General features: G+C 48.2%; 1 protein-coding gene across 3 annotated transcripts in view; it reads right to left on the bottom strand.

Moving 5' to 3' along the window:
* DAAM1 (dishevelled associated activator of morphogenesis 1) overlaps positions 1-18,474 on the bottom strand; it is a 94,634-nt gene that overhangs the window by 58,608 nt on the left and 17,552 nt on the right. For 2 of the 3 annotated variants that reach the window (XM_051769818.1, XM_051769821.1), the window contains exon 2: positions 16,107-16,205. The gene's annotated coding sequence lies outside the window, so the exon portion shown is untranslated. Of the gene's footprint in view, positions 1-2,504; positions 2,720-16,106; positions 16,206-18,474 lie in introns of those variants that run through there. The other variant, XM_051769819.1, reaches the window with a different exon arrangement.

Genomic DNA, 18,474 nt, shown 5'->3' with positions numbered 1-18,474 from the left:
CAACAAGTGCCCGTGCCAGGTCTCCTGGACCCCTTTTTACAGCATGCAGAAGGCAGCATTTTGGCATCCCATACATTGTAGCCTGTGCTTGTCACATCCCACCACTGAGCAACGCTGCATCCTTCATCGGTGGTTCTCCCCATGAATATAACACCTGGCCCAGGGCATGTCAAACCCACTAAATAAGTTTTTTAAATAAAACAATTCTAGGTGATTTTCCTCCCACTGTTAGTCGTGTCCAGACCTCCACTGCAATAACAACTGGATGCTCCCACAGCATTTTTCAGAACGGCTGTGCGTTTGTGGCATCCCCTGAGAACCATCAAAGCCTTTCCCAGGCACATTTTGGTTTTTCACCTTATAGACCATAGACAGCCAGCACCCTCCTTGGCTTTGCTCAGTAACCTGACCTCTTCTTGGATTTGGTCCTGACTGTGAGCCCTCAAAAGTGTGTGCATGGTGCTCTGCCCATCTGATGAGGCAGCAGCATTTGGGCTCATCCCTCTCAAGAGTGAGAAGTGCTGCCCCATTTCATGTTTGCACCAAATCTGGTGTAAAGGAACACTTTTTAATGAAGAGGGTCTAAGCATTATTCAATTTTAAAAATAACAGGTTTGACATTGAGCCCTTGCATGGATGAAATGCTCAGAAACAGGATTGCCTTCCCCTAAGCAGGAACCACCTTCCCTCCAACACAGAAGCTCATAGGACCTGAGCCCATCACCAGCACCTCCAGCAGGACCTCGTGCTGAGCATGGTGCTGACATCCCAACACAGCTGTTCCCGTTTAAAGAAACCAGGATAAATTTTTGGCCAGAAACTCCCATGCTGATTTCCAAAACCCCCTTTCTCCAGTGTTTTCAGGCACAGACTGTACAGGAGGGGAGTGCTTATGTTTGGTGGAAATCTGTGCATATCGACAGAGGGGGGCAAAAACCCCAAAACACTTGGTTAAAAGGCTTTAAACTATTTGATGATTGTCTTTTCTCCATTCACCTACTCTCAACACAGCAACTATAAAAGGGGATGGGGACAGGACCCCTCCTGTGATGCAGCTGCCAGGAGGATCCTGAGTCATCACTACTACATCACAAGAGCCGTAATTCTCAGCGTAAGCAAATCTCAAAGATTTGGGTTCCATGGATTTATAAATACATCCACCAAATCCTGAATTACCCCAGGTCCTCCTTCCTTTTCCCAGAAGCTATACTCTCCAAACCCAACAAAGAGAGTTCTGCATCTCCAAACTTTGCTCAGGTTCCCTGGAACCCAAAAGCCACCAGCACACTACCCCTGATGCCGACCGGAGCTGGCTGCAGCCACAGGCTCTCAGCTTGCTTCCAGAAAGCCCCATCTGCCAAAAACCCAATGCTCACCTAAAATGTGTCACCTCTTTCTATTCTTTCCCTTTATTGTGGCATTTGTCACATCCTGAAGCAGACATCTGGGCCTGCTGTCTGGCAAGAAAACATTTTGCTCTGCTCAAGGGCAGACGAGCTTCGGGGGCTCGATGGTGACATTTAGAGCGCAGGAAGAAAAATCAGACCAGTTTATTCACAGAGCCAGCAAACACTGATGTGCTCACCAGGGCAGGAAAAAACATAGTTTAATGAATTTGTAACACGCAAGGAAAGCCCTCCTTTTTCCACTTAAAACTTACACCTATCAAAAGCAGAAAAAGTGTTGGTAGAGACTTTTTTTTTTGTATGTCTGCACGGGGCTCCCACCTTGGAGGTGTTGATGATGCTATTCAGGGAAAAGAGCAACAACCTCCATGGCGCTGCAAGAGTATCCCCGCCCAGCTTGCCAGTCACCTCTCCAGCACACGAGCGAGCTCCCTGCCAAGGGAAGCACACAGGCTGTTGCCTCTGTAATCCAGTTTTAAGGGGTAAGAGTGTGGCGCACAGCAGGGTGAGACGGGATCTGTCTTAACGCTCTCCAAGTGAAATCAATCCTCGGAGCAGCGCCGCTCGCTTTGGCAAGCCAGCAAAAAAAATCTGGAGCAGGGGATGGTTGATGGTGTGCTGCAGGACCACGTCTGTCCCACGGCATGGAGATAAGCTTGGATGCAAGGAAAAGGTGCTAAGGGCTTGCAGCATCTATCCTCCCACATCAGGAGCTGGCCCAGGGATCCCCACACAGCCCAGTACCCCCTGTGGTGCACAGCTCAGTGCACATATCCAGGGAACATGCTGCTGGAGAAAAATGTTTGGCTTTTGAGGATTAAAAACCAAACCTTGCTGGAAGTTTCCCAGTCATACAGACCGTGAGTAACACCAAAGGAGGTCATGAGTTCTCCACTAAAAGGGTAAATTTGATCAGGGACGAGCTGAGCACTGGCACTGGATCCTTCAAACCACTCCAGATTGCTTCTTACAGGAGCTCCAGCAGATCAGCTCAGGCTAATGCCATTTATTTCAGGAACAAGGGCAACAAGCATGGAACCACAGACAAGACCCAGTTTGGGAACCTATATAAAAATATACATATTTCTTAATACTCACCAGGGTCCTAAATGACCCAGTTCTACAGACACACATATGCCTGTTTTTCCAGCAGCCGGGAGGATTTGTGGTCCTTTCTTTTTCAGAAGCAAAACAAAAAAACAGGGTGGGTGGGCATTGGCAGGAAGAAAGAGTTTTCAAGTCACATATTGCTCCCTTTAAGATACTGAATGATTTGCATCCTGTAACCCAGGCCCAACACTTGTTCAAAGTCCAAGAGACTTCCCAGGAAGGCAGGGGGCTCTCCAGGAAGGATGCTGGGGCAGTTCCCTGCCCTCCCCTTGCCCCTGCTCGGCTTCAAAAGGCAGAAGAGAAAAACCTAACAGAAAGGAAACGCAGTGGGAGGGGCTGTTCCTCCCAGTGCTGCCCCCACCCCCTCTTGTTTTGGGGCGGCAGCTGTCAGGGCTGCATTGTGGAGGGGCTCAAAGGGGCAGAGAAGGCCCTTTCAGAGCCGAGGTTACACGCAGGAATGGATTAGCACCGACCCGGGACTCTCCTGAAAGCCTGATGCCTTGCAGAGAAGAGCCTCACAGATTTTCTCCTTTGCCATTTGAACCTGCTCTCTCAGGGATCCTTTGAGGGTGTCTGGGCTGAGTGATGACAAGCCTTGTCGAGGCAGCCCTCAAGGACAACACCAGACAAGAGGGAGGGATGCAAGACCCCCTGGGCAGCTCAGAGGGCTCCTACAGCCCTGCTGAGCATTCAGGGAGGAGCATCCTCTTCCACCCAAGCTCCATTCCTATCACCCAATGCAAACACAAGCACCATCCAGCCCCACTCCATTTCCATCGCTGGTTTTGGCCCCAGCTGAGGGAAAACGCTCATTCAAAGCACAACACACCTCCAGAAGGTGATAATACCAACTGAGAAGCCCAGCCCTGATATCACAAGTTTTTTTAACGATGCAAATGCTATTAATATAAACTCACCAGCCTGGCAAGCGAGGAGAGAGGAACTGTATTTCCCACTGGAGGAGGATATTTGTTTGCCAATTAGCCTTTTCCTGGAGAACAATAGTTCAATCAACCTTCCTTTATTTTAATTCCTCCTTTTTTTCATTCCCCCAGCCTCAAGCCCTGCTCCTCCAATGAATATTTGGGCTGTGACTATGATTTATCGTATGCAAAGCCTCACTGCTGAGCTTTCCATTTCACTGCTCCCCATTTCAGCAGTAGTTCCCAGGGTGAGAAGGGCTCTCCGAGTATAAAAATGAGGGGGGAAGGCAGACAGGTTTTTCCTCTCTTGAAGCCTCTTAATTTGGCTTCGCAAACTGGAGTTTCCAAGTTGCTCAGCAGCAAATGCTTCCAGTCCATCAGCACAGCAACATCTGCCATGGGGCCACCACCACAACAAGGCTACAAGGAGCTACTGGCTGAGTCCTGTAAGGCTCGTTTTGGGTTGTGTTTGGAGATTTTTAGCACTACCCATGCTGAAGGTGAGGCTACTGAAACCACAGGTGTTCGTGTATTTTGTGGTGAGTGGCAAGCTGGTTTCTTTCTCTTTCAAGATGGAAACTGGGTGGAGGCTGCTGTAAACAGGAGTCCTTCCCAGCAGGGACCCCTGATGGGTAAATATCATTAAACTTCAAGATATCATTAAACTTCAAGACATCATTAAACTTGTAGTCTGGAAGGTGCCCAAAGCAAACAAAACACACTTGTCAGATCCCTCAGATTGCCTACCCATCTGCAATGCTGATTTCCTTTTAAAGGTTTTAAATCCTGATGTTAATCCAGAGTGATTTTTTCCCCCTGAAGTACAAACCTGGGGTTGAGAATTCTTTGATAAATATGTCTAATGGCAGAAAAGGCCCACTGGCTGCTTTCCTTCCAGTATGACACTGATACCTCCCCGTGCTTCAGCAGATGAACACAGAAAAACAATGTGAGTTCACATCAAGCACAACACGATCCCAACAGCTCCAACGTGATGCTCCCACCCCGCCTGGGAAAAAAACAGCAACTTTTATCACATTTCACTGAAGGACTGTTTGCATTTAAACATAATAAAGAAAAGCAGGCGTGCACAGCAAGTGAGATTAATTGGAAGGCTTGATTATGTTTTTTTTAATGTGGATACAACACAATGTAGCTGATGGCACAAGCCCTGCTCTGACCACAAGCTCTGCTGCACCACCCTGTGCCACGAGTTTCCAAGACAGCTGCTCAAATCCACCACCTGCAATTCAGAGACCTGTCTTAATAGAGGCACATGGTTTTAACTGCCTAATTATCCGGCCTCCTACAGAGGGCAGGGAGCAAGGAAGGGCTCACATTGAAGTCACCTGACACATCACTGCCAGGGGTGGACCAAAAGAAGGTCCCTCTTTCCCAGCTGGAGCATCCAGAGGGGAATGTCAATCCAGTGGAGATCCCAAGGGGATGCATTTAAAAATCAATAGAGGCTATTTTAATGCTTAATCCGGGAAAGTATCAGCATCAGCAACATCAATACAAACCAAATTTAAACACACTGAGTACATGCACAGGATTGTCACTTTTTCCTTTGTGCATTGATTTAACCAAATCTGGTTTTCCCCAGACAGTGTGAACTCTAAATAGGGCATACATAGCACCCCTAGTGCTTCAGACAACTTGCCAACCTCCATCTCTATATACTGTTTATAAAATAAGCCTCTGCACCCCACTGGAGCTAATGTTTCAGTGAGGAAACCCCCTCAAAATGGCAATATCACAGCAACAGTGGCCACCTCCCTGCCAGGGCTATATACAGAGTGGATTTCTCATCTTGCAGGTTTTCACACTGCACCCATTTTGCAATACAAGCTTCCCATTCCTGCAGATATTTATACAGTCATCTCCCTTTTCATTAAAAAAAAAGAAGCCTTGCAATTGCAAAGAACTGCTTTGAAAAAGTGACCCAAGGGGATCCTGAGAGGCTCAGACACCCTGAGAGAAGATAACTGTGTTTGATTTTTTAAAATTGAATCTCATCTGCAGCAGGAGGGCAGACTGGATGTTTACATATCTGGCACTAACCACACTTCAGATGCATCCACGAGCACAGATGTACCTTCCCAGAGGCCAACACGGGCATGACATGGGCTCAGACAGCCACAATGTCACCCCCTCCTGCTGGTGTGCAGCACCACACTCTCTAACCCACCAGCACTCTCTGTGTACCCACTGCTCTCTGCAGTGGTGCTTCATGGCTCAACACCACCACTTTGCCCACCTTCCAGAGCCCTCAAACCAGTTCTGCCCCTTCCCAAGCTCTGCTGGTTTTGGCTGGAGTAAATTTTCTTCACTGTATCTGGTATGGGGCTGTGTTTTAGATTTGTGTCGCTAATTCAGAGATGTTTTAGTCCTTGCTGAGCAGCACTGACACAGCCAAGGCCTTTTCTGCTCCTCAGCCCACTCCACCAGCCAGGAGGCTGGGGATGCACAAGGAGTTGGGAGGGAACAGAGCCAGAACAGCTGACCCCACCTGACCAAAGGGATATTCCAGACCATCTGGTGTCATGCTCAGCATTTAAAGCTGGAGGGCACGTTTGCAGTGATGGAATTTGTCTTCCCAATTCACCATTACACGTGATGGAGCCCTACTTTCCTGGGGATGGCTGAACACCTGCCTGCCCATGGGAAGTGGTGAATGAATTCCTCATTTTTCTTTGCTTGTACGTGCAGCTTTTGCTTTCCCTGTTAAAATGTCTTTATCTCAACTCATGGGTTTTCTCACTTTGAGTCTTCTGATTCTCTCCCCCATCCCACCAGGGGAGAGTGACAAAGATCCTGTGTAGGGCTGAGTTGCCAGCTGGACCAAAACCACGACACAAGCTCACAACTCCTTGCAGGTGGCCTCTTGCTCGGGGTTGGCGTTTACCACTCCAGACAGCAAAGTGAAAATACTTCTCCCCATCGACACCAGTCCAGTCTACTCACAGTCCAAAGTGATGAAGAACCTCTTTGAGTTTCCTGAGTCCTGGGGCTGGTGGCATCTCACAGAGCTCTTCATATCTGCCACCTCGGAAAGACCGCTGGTGATCAGTGCTTTGTGACATTCCTTCAAAGCTCACCTCCTTTCCTGGCTCCAGGGTGATGTATCTGACTGACACAGCTCTGCCAGCTCTCCAGTGAGAAAGTGCATCCCCAACACTCAGAAACACACTCCCATTCCTTCAGCAGCTTTGAAGCTGAAACACCTCTATGAGCAAAGGTGGCAACTGAGTCGGCTGATAGAGGCGGCTCAGGGCTGCAGCTTTCCGTTCATCAGATGGTGAGATCGTACAACACAGCCCAGACAACACCACTGATAACAAAGTGGGGCCCAGCAGGTCTAACCAAGCTTGAAACCCAGTGCCATGATCCCTGTTCCTCAATTCTTGCTTCCTCATGCTCATGCTAACAAGAGACACAAGCAAAGGCTTCAAGCGGGGCGAGCCACGTTCACTGGGCTCCCGAGGTAGCTAAAGCAGAGCCCTGACAACAAAAAAGCAAAGCCAAGCCACTGGCTCAGGGACTGCAACAACATCAGAGCAGCTCTGCTGAGACATCCAAAGGTACCATTGCTCTACACTTTGTCACAAGTCAGAGGTCACCTCTAGACAGGCCAGGTGAGGCTGTTTTCTGCTTAGCTCTTCCCACAAACACATCCATCTCATATCCTGAGATGGATGATACAAGAACATCCAGAACCTTCAGCATCCAGAATCTCCAGCATTCAGAACCTCCATCTCAACACAGAGCCTGCAGGGTTGCTGCCTAGCCACTGCCCTAAACCTTGAAAAACATTTTCCCCTGAGTCTGACCTCTGTATCCCATTGCCCCAGATTAACACTGCAGTTTGGGTGCCCTAAACACATGGTAATGAAATAACTCAGAGAGAGACTGACCCTGAGATCACCCACAGTCTTATGCTGTCCACAGGGGAAGGAAATTAAATGGCTTTTGGATAACAGATCTTTGCAGCATTTTCCAGCATAAGACCTTGTAACATTGCAGAGAAAGCTTGAAAAAGCTGCAAATTGGATTTAGGTACCTGAAAATTCCAGGTTCACTCCACCACTGCCAGAGTTGTAACAGGAAGAGAAAACACCCTGAAATAATTGCCTCTCCAGGCAAAAACTTTCAAACCCCCATTAATGCAGATTTTTAGAGCTGGCACGAGCTACCCATCCTTATCGACTGCAACATGAGCCGTGAGAGCAGGCAGAGAGGAGAAAAAGCATCTTCCAGGCAATCACAGGCATTTTTTTCCCAGTTGAGTGCCCAGTGAGGAGAGCAAGCCATGCATCAACAGGAGCACTTGACGCCTGCCAGCGCTTTCTAAATTCACTTTCAGTAGATTTACCAACACAAGGAATGTGTGCTATGCAAATCCAGCCTCAGACTGCTCCCTGCCTAATCTAGCTTTGGATTCAAATGCTTATTACCATGGCGCCTAATCGGGTCATGTGTAATGGACAGGTTTAGTTTGGGCTCCCAGTGCTTCAACGTGTTCTTACTAAGGAACCAAAGAAAAAAAGAAACAAAGAGGGAAAACCCCCCAACACTGCAAAGAATTCAAGCTCTGGTGGAAACCCAGCGTGGAAAGAAGTATTGACACCTACCAGTGAAAGCCAGGCTGATATGCAAACATTTGGCAGCTCACCAAGAACACACTGAATGTCAAGTCCTGTTTGCACCCCATCATACCCCTGCAGGGAAGTCAGTGGCTTGTCTTTCAGTGTCTCTCCCTTCCCCCCAAGACATAAGGTGATGAAATGATCTCACACCCATGCAGGACCCATCTACCAGCAGCACCAAGCCCAGCTGGTCACACCATAACCTCCAGACAACCTTACAGATGCTCTGAGCACCCATGCCAGCACTTCCAGAGCCTCGGTAACACATGCCAGCCAGGAGCTGTTGCTGGTGTGGGGATTAAGGGGGTCCATTACTGCATCAGGGTCTGCAGCAGGACACAGGGACCATGGGAATGTCATTCCTGGAGGCCACCACATCTCTGTTTGCTGGCACCAGCCACACAGCAAGGCTCACGCCACAGCCAAGGTAATCTCTGTTCTAACCTGCACCAGACAAGGTGATTCATTTCACCTTGAGTTTGTCAAATACAGTTGGTCTGTCCAAGCCATACATCACCCCTGGTACCTCCAATATACCTCCACTATGCAGCTACAACTCAGCCCACCGTGCACCAGAAATAACCCAGGTGCAGGGACCCACCACTCAGGCTTGACAGGTTCTCCTCTCCCTCAGCTGCTCATCTGCTACACTATGCTTTCCTGCAATGAAGCATGGGGAGGTTTCCAACAGCATTAACCAGCTCCCACCTTCAGGATGCTGAATCCCAGCAGCTTGGCCTCCCCTGCCTCAACAATGCCAAATGCCACATAGACTGGCAACCAGCTCCAGCAAAGGTTTAAGACACCCAAATGTTGACAACAGCCTCTGATGACCCTACAAGACTTCACTGAGCCTGCTACAGAAACCACTCTTGGTGGGGTAAGCAGCAGTAGGAATACCAAAAGGAACAAAAAAAAGATTTCCCCCTGTGAATATAAGCAACATAAGGCACTTTTATATTAAGGCTGTAGGATGAACTGACTTTTATTAGACATCAGAGAATTCACACATAGGCGAACATCCCCACAGCAACACCTACGTGTCTGTGCAGAGACCCACAGCGTGGGCTCTCTGGTGTCTCATAACATGGTAAATCCAACTAAAGCACTCTTTATTGGCTTGGATGTTCATAACATTTATGTGTATTCTCTGGTCTCTGGTATGGACTGAGGTTTCATTGCATCCCTTAATAAAAAGCCTCCGCAACACCCTTCTAACGTGATGCCTGTTTTGACAAAACTTGAAGCAGCTCCATGTATTTGAGATGAAAACCAATCTGAAAGAAAGGACAAAACCAGCCAATGGGCCTGATGGATTGTCTGTAGTAGGGGAGGAGGACCAGATGGACAGACTCACTTTAAAGATTCCTTTCATTAGGAAACTAAACTAAAATAATGGGTTAACTTTCAATGATACATGCTATTCCTGAGGAAAGTGAGGCGGCTGATATTCTGCCACTCAGGCACATGTGCTCTTTGGTTCATCATTTACTGAATGAATATTCAAATTCTTTGAAAGGAGAAGGGAAAAAACCTCAAAGAAACCAGAGGTTGCAGTATTCTCATAAGCCTGTTCAAAGACTAAGCCAGATTTACCAGGGACTGTATCACTGCCTGGCTGTGTGGGCAGCTGGCCAGGCTCTCCCTTCCCAGCTTACAGCTGCACCTGGAGCTGGTCTGGGGGACTTTTTTTCCTCACTCCTGTAGGAAAAATGACAGCAGGGATGGTTAAATGAGGTGTAAGGATCCCCATTCCCAATGCAGCCCAGCCTGCATCACAGAAAGAAGAAACTTTGCACAATGCCCTGCTCAAGGACATGGATGGAGACTATTATGGAGGAGCCCTTCCCAGCACTGAAGAAGCCATACAAATAGCATTTACCAGGCTGCCCAGCAAAGTCATACTCACTTGTGAGCCAAAAAAGAAAAACTCACATTGTCATATTTACAGCTACTACCACTTCAACTGTTTCTGCCAGAGCTGGGTGATTCTCAGTGATGCCTGTGAGGAGGTCCCAGGGAGGAGGTCCTTCATCCCACCACAGCACAGAGAACTCATGGACAGCTCACACACATGTATTTCCAAGTGAAAAAATATTTCAAGGCGTCAGAAGCCGCATTTCTGGAGCTGTGAATAATACACAGGCAAAGAACACGTTTTGCTTATGATAAGCCAGGATGACAACCCACTGGAAATGTAAAAATAATTTAATGAATAAGTATATTTAGATTTATAACCCCACAGCAGCTTTATTTATAGGGATGCCAATCACTTTTACACAGATATAAAATTGGCTGGCAGAATGCCTTAAACTAAATCCAGAAACCCATCTGTAACAAATCTAAGCCGTGATATCTCCACGTACGTTTGGCCAAACAATAACGCTAATGCCAGTCATCTTCACTTTAAACATACAGATGGGCTGATGGGGGATGTTGCCAAGACTTCCACGCGGCCAAAGATGGATGAATTCCACTATCACCTACTATAAACTGGTTGGGAGAACGACCAGATGAAGGAAAAACAGTCACCATCTGGGCTGTGTGTATTCTAATACCAACGTGACACTGGCTGGAGGGCAAGCCCGCATCCAGCTGGCTACAGGTGAACCTCTATCAACACCTTTCATCCCTGAAATGGAGAGCTATAAGCAAGGAAAAAAAACCATGGATCTCTGCAGCACCTTTAAAAGATGGTGAGATTACACTAGGACTCTCGCATAGTTTTTTTTGATCCATCGCTCAAGACACAAAGCTGGGATAGAGGAAGATGCAGAAGAAATTAACTGAAAGTCATCACTTGGCACTCAGTCTCAAAGCAGATGAGGATTTCTAGTGATCCTTGCCCAGGATCTCACAACTTTATCTAAACCTGCAGATGTCAAGGGGAGCAATTGCTGTGGATTTCCACAGGGCTGGCGACCACCTGGAAAACTGAAGTCACAACTAATTCACAAGTAACGAAGAAAAAACTGCTCTTTGTCCCAGTGGGGCTTCTGGGGTCTGGTTGTTTCAGAAATGGGGCAAAACAGACAAAACCACAACTTGCCCATGAAATTCGCAGTATTTTGGCAAATGCCAAAACAGAAAAGGTTACTCTGGAATATTACTTTGAATAGCTCTGGGAACAAACCCAGCATTAATTCTCAACACTTATTCAGCAAATGATTTGAATAAACTGGGGAAGGCTCACACACACATACTGACAGCATTATTTTGTAGATTTTTGCCTCTGCTCCCGAGATAATTTATGACAAAACAACTCCCAGCACAGACAATCGCCTTCCAGGCCAATGCATGGATTCAACTGACCCTGCCCTGGGGACAAGGTAACCTCTCCAGATCCCTTCCAGCACAATTTTAGTACTGTTTTACACCACAGACTATTTTCACACTGGCATTTGCTCTGATTTATCCTTGGAAATAACTATGTCTAAAAGAATAATTGATGGAAAGAAAAACACAAACCCAACAGCAGTTTTCTCGCTCAAGGACAAAGCAAAGGGAAACAACCAAGCTCAGAGCTACAGCATCCTCGATCCAAATGTTTTCCAAAACATTTCCAAATGTTTCCCAAAGCTTCCAGATGAAGCTTTCATAACTAGGCTGCAACCCCACCAAAGCCTCAGGCACTGAGCGCGGCGTCAATGGTGCGTGGCAGTGCCCGCCAAAGAGATGGCTGGTGATGACTTTGACAAAGACACACGTGCCAGAACACAACCAAGACCCTTGTGCAGAAGAAACAACAGCGTCCCAAAATAAAACTGCCTCTGCTTTCTCAATGGGTCACCTTCTACAGCTCCATTGCTGCGTGGGTTTTCAGGAAGAGTCAGTCCCCCTGTGCTTGTCACTGGTGAGGCCACGCCTCGACTACTGTGTCCAGTTCTAGGCCTCTCACAATAAGAAAGACACTGAGGTGCTGGAGCGTGTCCAGAGAAGGGCAGTGGAGCAGGGGAAGGGTCTAGAGAGTGTCCTGTGAGGGGTGGCTGAGGAAGCTGGGGGTGCTCAGCCTGGAGAAGTGGAGGTTCAGGGGGGACCTTACTCCTCTTTACTACTACCTGAAAGGAGGTTGTAGCCAGGACAAGAGGAAATGGCCTCAAGCCACAACAGGGAAGGTTCAGGTTGGACACCAGGAAGAGTTCCTTCACTGGAAGGGTTGCCAAGCATTGGAACGATTTGCCCAGGGAAGCTGTGGAGTCACCATCCCTGGAAGTGTTCAGGAAACCACAGGGTGTGGCACTTAGGGCTATGGTTTAATTGACAAGGTGGTGATTGATTGGTCAAAGGTTGGACTCAATGATCTTGGAGGCCTTTTCCAACCTTACTGATTCTACGATTCTATGAATACATGTAGTCAGATGTCCTCACCCTCATGACAGGCTTTTGAGTTTATTCCAAGCACCTAAGGAAATTCCTCCTCTGCCTCTAATACACTGGAATGATGACAAATAACAAATAATACAATAAAATAATACAGTAAAATAATTTAAAAATATTTTTTAAACCCACATTAATGTGGAAAGGTAAAGAGAGAAAACCATACATTTTCTATACTTCAGCAAAAAATGCTGAAGTTTTGTCCAGACATCAACAAATGTGGACATTTATGGTTATTACACAGCCAAAACTGAGACAGTTGTGGGAGATGCTGGTCTGAGCAGTTGGTCATAACCACAGCAGCCAAAGGATGAGCAGTGAGGTCTCAGCAGCGCTCAGCTGCAAGAACTGATCTGGGGACTGGGGAGCTGGCACACAGCAGGTCTCCATCCTCAGCCTCCTCACCCCTCTGCTGACACAACTATCCATGCCAACGGCTTGTCAGAAACAGCAGTGTCTGCAGAGCAGTCTCAGAGTCCTTCAAAGCCCAGAGCTGATCTCCACCTCTTTCAACATGCTTCTGGACACAATCAAAGTCTAGAGCAGGCTCCTCTCCAAAGAAGGTCTCCTATCAACTGTACATGGGCTTTGGATTAGACCTTTTGTAGAGCAGAAAAAAAAAGGCCTTGCTCAAGGATGATAAAGTCTAGACGCTACAATATATTTTCCAGCTGATGCAGCAAACCTAAAAAGCCCTCCCTTGATCTTTGGACTGCCACGATCAAAGCCATTATCCCATTCGGAGCCCTTCTGAAACTTCAGCTTCCAAATGTGCAAGTTATTTTTAAAATCTAAACCAGGCCAAGCCTCTTGTTTGGAGTTTTATGAGGAAAATGGGGTGTGCTCTTCCCAAACCTTCCCCCACCATGTCTGGAAGAGGCTGGTGGGCACATGGTGGAGGACAAGAGCAAGGAAGCAGCCCTGTGTCTGGAGGTACCTCAGTGGCATCTGGTGGCCACAATCTGCTTGCATGGAGGGACACAGCAGGTCTCCCCAGGGGGGCTACCCTGTGGGGAATATTCCCCATCCTTGACAGAGATGGAGTTTTTTGGAAAGCAAACATCCTTTGTATTCCCATCTTTAGGATGTACGTCTGCCTTTGGCATCCTCCATCACAAAGGTGCATTGTCTAGAGAAGAGCAACGAGGTTGGTGAAGGGACTCAAGCACAAGTCCTATGAGGAGAGGTTGAGGGAGCTGGGGTTGTTTAGTCTGAAGAAGAGGAGGTTCAGGGGAGACCTCATCACTCTCTACAACTACCTGAAAGGAGGTTGTAGCCATGTGGGCATCGGTCTCTTCTCCCAGACAACCAGCAGTAGGACAAGAGGGCACAGTCTTAAACTGTGCCAGGGGAGGTTTAGGTTGGATATTAAGAAGAAATTTTTTCCAGAGGGAGTAATCAGACATTGAAAGGGGCTGCCCAGGTGGTGGATTCACTGTCCGTGGAGGTTTTTAAGATAAGACTGGATGTGGCACTAGGTGCCAAAGTCTGGTAACCACAGTGGTGTTGGATCAAGGGTTAGACTTGATGATCTTGGAGGTCTTTTCCAACCTGGTTGATTCCATGATTCTATGATTATTCTGGAGCCCAAGAAAAGGAAACAGCTTGAAATACTTTCATTTTCTACAGAAATTAAATCAAACTGAGCACAATGAACTTTCTTTACCAGGTAGCAGGATGCCCAAGTGCACAAATAACATCCAGTTCTGCACCAAAGGACAACCAGGGAAATAAGGTATTTCAGGGGGAAAAAAAAAATCATTCTCCGGTCTCTTGGAGAAGTGTTTCAGGTGGCTGACAGAAAAGAAGAAATACACAGCCCTGCCAAAGGGGCTTCAGCTCTACCTTAAGTGAGATGCTCATATAGAGGTGGATGGAAGACCAGCCAGCTCATGCCAAACCAGCTGGTGCTGTGTGATGAGCACCAAAGCTCCTGGAATGCCATGGTTTCTGTGGGAGAGGGGACTCATGGTCACTCCCAACTGCCAAAGCTCGCAGCAGCCAGACTGGCAAAAGTCAAGAGATGGATGGTCTGGAGTGATGAGGAGCATGGGGAGAACTGGAAGGGCTTTTTGAAAGCATATGGCCACCAAGCTGCCCCTCCCATGACCCAAAGTCGACTTTTAACAGGGGGATATTCTTCAAAGAGAGATGGGGACAGGAGGTGGCTCCCGCCACAGAAAGCAGCACAGAGCATTCACACGCTCCAAAGTTATTTAAAAGCCAAATGAGGCTCCCTAGTGAACACTTAATTTAACTGAGCAACTTCTAAGGCACCAGGCAAATGAGCCACGTCATCTCCTTTTCCTCCCAGCATCCGTCTCCACAACTCTGCCCACCTCCCTTCCCCTTTGTGCTTCCCCCCTCCTCAACTCCCAGAAGCTCTGCTCCTCCTCCCCACCTCTCACTCTGCCCAAAATAAACAGACCTGCAAAAGGCTGAGTGAAGCAGGCAGGCACACACCAGTAGGATGGGGATTAGAGACCTGCCACCCCCTCCAGCATCCCTCACTGTGGCTGGAGGGACCATGCCGGGCAGGAGCAGTGGCTGTGCTGCACATCACACATTCCCAGTGCTTCAAGAGGTGTTGTCTGAACCTCCACCAGCTTTCCAGCTGGGTAAACATCAAGATAAAAATCAGGTTGACAGGCTTTCTTAAGAATATTTCCATCAAATTGGACTTTTCCCACCTCCACACACACCGGAGCAGAAAGTGCGAGGGCCACCAGCAACCCAGTGCTGGCTGTGACAGCTGCCACGTCAGTCCCAGAGGGGACAGAGGATTTGTCAGCATCTCTCCAAAATGTTGCTCTGGAGCTGGGTGAGGCAGACAGGACGTGGGAAACATGCCCAGCAGAGTCCAACACATGACCCATGACTGTGGCTCATCTTTACTCTCCCAAAAAAACGCTGAGAAAAGACAGATTTCAACCTCAGCCTTCACGCAACAGCATTTCCCTGGGTCTAGTGAAGCCACCAAAGCCCTGCAGATCCCACTGGTCCCACCTTGTCCTCATCATGGCCCCCTCCCTCTCATGAGCTTCTCCCAGGGAAGGAGAGCAGAGCCCAGTGAGGCTTCCCAGCCATCCCATCCTCCTCTGCAGTGATTTTCTGTGTCTTTCTCCTCTCCCGTCTATGTTAGAAGAGTGTGCATCACCAGTCCCCCTTCCCAAACCAAACATGCAAATACAGGCTGAAAAAACACCCAGTTTCCAATCATGGTCAACTTACAGTGGTAACTAATTTCCAGACAGAGCTGTGATTTTTATAATGGATACCACTGGGTATCCAGTGGAGTCAAAGCCATAACCATATGAATGAAAGCAAAAGCCCTTTATTTCTGTAAGGCCATTTTTTCCCCCCTCCTCCTGGAATGACAGGGAGTAATACAGCTCTTGCCAGTTTACTGGGGTATACACCAAAGCTTGGCTGAAAGCAACCTCATTAAACTGGCTGGGTTGTCCAGCACCAGTCCAAACACACAGTCCTCTGATCACCACATGACGGGCTGGGAACCAAAGGCAACTCACAATTAAACCCGTGACAATCAGGAAAAATCCTTACAACTCCCCCCCCCAAGCAGAATCCACCAACACCAGCCCCACCCTCCCTGCCTTTTTTTTATTTATTTATTTACTTACATAAGCAGCATGACAGATAACTTGGAGGAAATCAGATGCTTTAATGATTAAGCGACACTTAGGCAGCACACTGGAAGGTAAATACGCCCCTTGGAAATCCTGCAACAAAAACAGAAGGTATAAACAGACAGTAACTAATTATTCTGATTAAATCTTGGAAGACCTGAAATACCCGACTGCAGCAGAACAAAGCCAACTGTGCGCCGGGGCTGCTCGCGAAAATAAAGTCACGCCCTTTTTTAAAAGAATTCACCCAAATAAACCCAAGTGCTTCTGTGTTGTTTTTGTTTGCGTGCATGATTCTTAAAAGTCTGAGGCGGCCGATAGGAAACCTCTGCTGTACCCTGGAGGGATCCCGTCGCCTTCAGCCAAAATTAGACTTCAAGGGAAGCAGGTGAAGGCGGGTGTCTCCGACCTGCTCCGGCACGGCGAGGCTCCCACCACACGCTCGAGGAGCGGCGCGTTGGGGTTTTTTCCTCCCTTCCCATCGAAACCAAAAAAGAAAGGTGTTTTGGGACTGAAAGAAATTAAGGAAAATAAATAAATAAGGGGTGCTCCTAAGGAGAGGGGAAAGGGTAGCAGGTCTACCTCGCTGCCAGGCTCGGAGGGATCCGAGCCAGGAATGGGATGTGGGCAGGTGAGGATGCAGCTGAGCCACAGGGACCGGACAGGATGTAATAGGATCGCTCAACATAGCAGTGAGAGGAACTGGCAAAGCCCACCAGCAGCTCATCCACCATTGTGGATGCAGAGTAAGGCACTTGCTTTATTGTGGCTCATGATACCAGCACCAGGAGCCTCTGTTACAGCAGACGGCATGCAGGACAAGACAAGGGGATGTGCTCAGGAGACATTCCTGTACTCTCTTTGCCTTCGAGGAAAACCATCATTTTCCTCCGCCCCTTCTCTCTGCCCTCCCCCCACCACACTAAATGCCAGTGGAGCTCAGGGGAATATTTAATCTCAAACCTCAGTAATCAATCAGTTCACCCTCACGCATGAGAAAGAGTCACAGCGGTAAGCACCAAATCCCATTTCCATCCAGCAATACGACGGTTTAATTACGTACATAACAATTTCCCTTTTAACATAAATCCCGAGCAGATCCAGGCAGCCTCCAGGTTGTGGGTGGGGAAGGACACGGTGATGGGGAAGAACACGGGGATGGGGAGGAAGAAAGGGAGGAGAAACCATTATGGCAATTATTTAAAATGACAACTTTATACAGCTGCTCCAGTTTGCCGTTGGCACAGCGATGCTCTGATCTTGCGTTTGCTGTCCCAGAGGATGGGCAGCAAGCCCACATCCAGCCCTGCCACCAGAAGCTGCATCTGTTTCATCCCAACACAGCAGCAACCATGCGGGGAAAAAGGGTATGGAAAATGCAAGATGGGCACACATGGAAAGGCCTGCCCAGGCTGTGATACAAATAACAGCAAAGGAGTCTCACCGCCAGTACAGCAAGACTTACTCCAGAGCCTGTTCACATCAAAGGGAGGCTTTCTAGCTGAGTCTGAGCAGGTTTGGGATCACTCCCTGCCAACACCTGTTATTTCCAAGCGCAAGAATGGCCGGACCAGCAGGACCATCACACAGCTGCCAGTGCAACAAGTAGGCAGCTGTGAGCAACATCCCTCCTTCACCCAACCAGACCAGTCCCGAGGGGCATAGCTCACAAACAGCCATGCTGAGATATATACATATAGTTTTTAAATATAAACACATGCACAGACTTTTCTAATATACAGGAACAAAAGAGGGGACACCCCACTGAAACCCCATGTGCAGCTCCGCTGCGCTCGCAGCAACGAAGGAAATGAGAAGCAGAGACCAGGCACACACCCACTTTGCCGTGGTGTGTTTTGGCTCTGGGAATGTTTCTGGATTCTCCAGCATGAGCTTTGACCTCCAAGAGATGCAAAATCGCCTCACAGCCTCTCTGGAGGAGGAGTGGAGGGGTCTCCAGGAGCTCAGCCAGGCAGGTGGAATGGGATGGAGAGCTGGGCTCCAGGTGCTCACAGCAACAGCTGGCCCTAGTCCACGCCCCACCAGCTCAGAGATCCCCAAACCACCCACTGTGCCACAAGAATGTGTCAGGAACAACCCCAAACCCACAGTGCACAGAAGAAAGCAAGGTCCCCTCACAGGTCTTGGCAGCAGGATGAGCCCATCCATGACCACAGTTCCAGCCTCACCAGCCCACAGTGCTCAGACAAAACAAGGAAAACAAGCTCGGGAGTGGAGCTTTGACTCCTCTGACTTTTCTATGGGTAGCAGAAATGTGTTTCTGAATCCTCTTTTTTCAGGCAGATCCAGTAAACAAACGTGCAGTGCTTTCAAGGGGCTTACAAAAGCAGCTTTTGGAAGG

The sequence above is a fragment of the Manacus candei genome, unplaced genomic scaffold (assembly GCF_025592945.1).
Source record: "Manacus candei isolate 608988 ecotype Guabito, Panama unplaced genomic scaffold, ASM2559294v1 h1tg000113l, whole genome shotgun sequence".
NCBI lineage: Eukaryota > Metazoa > Chordata > Aves > Passeriformes > Pipridae > Manacus > Manacus candei.
This window is presented reverse-complemented; position numbering and strand designations above follow the sequence as displayed.